The sequence below is a fragment of the Silene latifolia genome, chromosome Y, assembly GCF_048544455.1.
Source record: "Silene latifolia isolate original U9 population chromosome Y, ASM4854445v1, whole genome shotgun sequence".
NCBI lineage: Eukaryota > Viridiplantae > Streptophyta > Magnoliopsida > Caryophyllales > Caryophyllaceae > Silene > Silene latifolia.
Window position 1 is genome coordinate 465,305,049 of NC_133538.1, and position 4,165 is coordinate 465,309,213.

Below are 4,165 nucleotides of genomic sequence, written 5' to 3' on the forward strand. Positions count from 1 at the left end.
CACTTTAAAAGTCAATGTTCCTAGACCGACATCTATGCCTGCACCAGCAGTGTGCAGAAATGGCCTACCCAAAATAATGGGAATATGGGCATCCTCAGGCATGTCAAGTACCACGAAGTCGACGGGGAAGAAAAACTTCCCTATTTGGACAGGGATGTCCTCCAAGACTCCTACTGGCTGGACCGCAGATCGGTCAGCCATCTGTACTGTCATATCTGTCACTGCAAACCTAGTCAATTTGAGCTTCCTAGCTAGACTCAAAGGCATGACGCTTATACTAGCTCCTAAGTCACATAATGCCTTCTCAATAGAGAAGGTACCTATATTGCAAGGAAGAAGAAAAGCTACCGGGTCCTCTAGCTTATGGGGTGCAGATGAGACAAATAAGAGCATGACTCTTTGGTTAATGCGACAGTGTGCACATTTTCAAGTGACTTTTTCTTAGACAGGAGTTGTTTCATGAATTTAGTGTAGGCAGGCACTTGATTAACCAACTCAAGGAAAGGAACTTGTACATTCAAACTACGAATAACCTTTTCAAATTTATTGAAAGATACATGTTCCTTTGTTGGCACTAGTCGCTCTGGATATGGGGCTGAGAGAAGTACCTTAGCCCTTTCTTCTAAGTCTCGCACGCCGGCATCCGTGGACTTAGGCTGAAAGTCCACCTCCTTCTCCTTATTGAAGCTTGAACCCTCCTCAGATCGTCTCAAATGTGAGCCATTGACCGACATTGGGTCGAACTTCGGAATCGGGACGGACCCATCAGCACTCGGGTCTTTCCCCAACACTTTCGGAGTTGTCGAACCCCGGAACAAATGGTCTCTCAAATTATCGGGCATTGAAGGACGAAATTTCTCAATATCGGGGTCTCATCGATCGACCGAGATGTACGATTCGAAGCTCCAGTAACCCGCATATCGTCGATCGACGGGTATATCGATCGATCGATCGATATACCCGGTAGACGCCTTTTTCTTTGAATTATTCGTTCTGACTTTGTTTTGACTCGGCCCGCCTCATTCTTTTGGGGGCATCCTCGACCATAGCAAGCCCCTCCAGGGTGGACCCACTCCTCAAAGTGATGGCATTCAGGGTCTCTTTTTGGTCAGTTTGAGTGGGTAAGTGTCCGGGAGCTCGAGTGGTACTCTTACTAGCCAATTGAGCAATTTCGCTCTCTAGTAGCTTCATCCCGGCCTCTCTAGCTTGGGACTCCTTCAGCAACAAGTTCTTAAACTCAGCAAAATTAGAACCATGGTATTGTTGTTGCTGCTGTGGCACATAAGGAGGTTTTTGGTATTGTTGTTGCTTATGATGAGGGGGCACATAAGCTTGCTGCTGCTGCTGTTATGGAGGTTGAGTTGGATTTAGGACATTCTGGCTACTCCACCTCAAGTTGGGGTGGACATTCGGCTCATAGTACGTGTTTGTCGGCCTATAGTGTTGAAAGGCAAAGACAAGACTCGAAAGGATCGGGACAATTCTCGAGACATGTCTCTCGGCTCCACATCTTCTACTGAGACGAAAGGACCGTCTGAAACAAAGCATTTACTTGGTACATCCCACCTTTAGAAGCTCCTCCCAATTCATATTTGTCAAACCTTGCAGTGAGGGCTTCTAGTGCAAAGAACAGAGGAAGATTCAAAGCACTCTCTCCTCGGTTTCCTCTCGAATTCCCATATTGACCTTATGAGTGGCCGGATCATCGATGATCTTCCACCCCTTGGTCTCTCCCATGTTCTCAACAAATCGGCCATTGGTTGCGGCATCCAATATGGCCCTCGATCGTCATACGATCCATTATAGAACCGATTGCACAAGCTCCATTTTTTGAACCCATGGTGCGGTATGGTTCGCACGATTTCTTGAAATGGACCCATGCTTCATGGAAGTTCTCATCTGGCCCTTGTTTAAAGCTCGTGATCTGAGCTCTAATGGCATTCGTCTTCGAGGCAGAGAAGTACTTTTTATAGAATGTCAGGGCTGAGGAATTCCAGTCGGTGATCCCATGTGCGGCTCCGTCCAGATCTCTATACCACTCCCTTGCAGCATCACGAAGGGAGAAAATGAACATGGTCTCCTTGATCTGATCTTGGGTCACACCGGCCGGCGGGGGTATAGAGCAGCAATAATCAATAAAAATCTCCATGTGCTTGGCCGCATCTTCATTTGCGACTCCCCGAATCGGTTTCTCTCAACCAGGTTAATATAGGAAGGCTTTGGCTCGAATTTTCTCGCCTCCCCAGGTAGTTCGAATCCTTTGTAGAGATTCGCAGCTGTAGGCTCTGAGTGACTAGCAATGGTTGCTTCTTCAGCCATGACTGGGATTTCTCAAGAAGTGGGATTTCTGGAGAAGTAACTGTCTCAGCTAAAGAAGTAGAGGCAGGAGATGTAGGTGGATCTCCTTCGAACAGAGCGTTCTCGTAGTAGCTTGACAGAGTACTCAGCTCTTCCTCTGTCGGTAATACCCTTTGTGATCGTCTCAACTCGCGCAAGGATTTCTCGATCTCGGGATTTAATGGTACTAGTTCACCACCCCGTGACTGCGCATAAGAAGAAACTACAAAAAGAATATAAGAAAAGTTTAAGGAACAAGTGTCCCTTAAACTAAGAAAGACTAAATAAAAACAACTAAAAATTAGAACAATTGCCTACCCGGCAACGGTGCCAAAATTTGATACCCGTCGTTGTGAGTACCAAAAATAAGATTTATAATTTCCAATTAAGACTCACCTAGGCTAGTGGTAACAGGGTTGAACCACAAGGAGGCAGACGTAATTTCTAGCTGTCTAATTCTAGTCTAAGGTAACGAGTGTAGGGGTTGAGTTGAATTGGTCTATAGCTAAGAGTAAATAAAGACAATAAACTAAAAAGACGGATTAAAAAGATAAAGAGGGGGGTACTAGGATGGTCGGTTCATTATAGCTTCGGCGGCAAAAGATACTAAGTCGGTCCTGAATCAAACACATGTGAGGCGGGAAAACAAGAGGTCCTCTCGGTCCACTCTTAAGAGATAGCATCTTTCGATCTCGCTATAAGTCCCTAATATCACTAATACTGACTCTCGTCCTGAAAAGTGACTATGATCTAAACTATACCTATCTTTCGATCTCAAAGACAGTTTAGTCATTTTAATTGGTGGTCTAACAACTGTCCCTATCTTTCGATCTAATGGGTCAATTATAAATTAAGCATCTAACTGGTCGCATGCATTCGATTCGTTAAATACAACATTAAAATCAATTAAAACGAAGGGTGACCTCACGTGGTCAGTCGATCGACCAGGTATGGCGGTCGATCGATCGACACGCTAATTCGAGTCCAAAACAATACTACGCCGCCTACGCTATAATTCGCCTACATCCTAGCACAATTAATCTAGCTACTCATGGTACTGATAAAAACAACAATAACAATATGAACTAATGAATTCATGCTTGAAGTATTCAAATAACAAATAGCGATAAACGATAATTGGCTTTGGATACTAACTAGCAATTCTATACTAACAATGAAATAAGGATAAATCGAAATAAGGCAGAAGAATACCGAGATTGTAGAGGAACGATTGAGAATAAGAACGAAAATTCCAATGCTAATCAATATTCCAAACCCTCATTATAAAACTAAATATTCTTTGTGTAAAAACTTGGGTAAAATTCGGAATCAAAACTGAATACTTATTCTGATGTTCTAGGTTACGTTATATAGCCAACATACGTAACAACTTATTATCAAAACCTAAACATAATGGGCTTGCGCTTCCTCGGTATTTTAATTCTCGTCTGGGATAGCAGATTGGTCGATCGACTGATGGTAGTGGTCGATCGATCGATCCTCGATGTCTGATAGCTTCGGAACGCATGTTGGTCGATCGACTGAAGGTAGTGGTCGATCGACTGCTTGAGCTGCTACTTAACTTCTAAAATCTCGTGGATTTGTCTTTTGGGCCTTGAAATGCGCACGAAGCTCGTTCCTCGGCTGAATACTTCACGTCAATTGCAATGCAGGATAGTCGGGGACGGATTTAGCTCGATTTCCGCTGGATTCTTCACATTTCTGCAATAATGTACAAAAATACGGAAGTAGACGGAAATAGGGAGAAACGTAGCATAAACTACATGAATGAGCTCTGAAATGCGTGTAAAATGGGATGTAAAACATC

At 43.8% G+C, this 4,165-nt stretch overlaps 1 non-coding gene across 1 annotated transcript; it reads left to right on the forward strand.

Moving 5' to 3' along the window:
- Positions 1-1,833: 1,833 nt before the first annotated feature.
- Positions 1,834-1,939, forward strand: LOC141636015 (small nucleolar RNA R71). The gene has a single exon (XR_012540660.1). It is a non-coding gene; the product is annotated as a small nucleolar RNA R71 (small nucleolar RNA).
- The last annotated feature ends 2,226 nt before the right edge of the window (positions 1,940-4,165 follow it).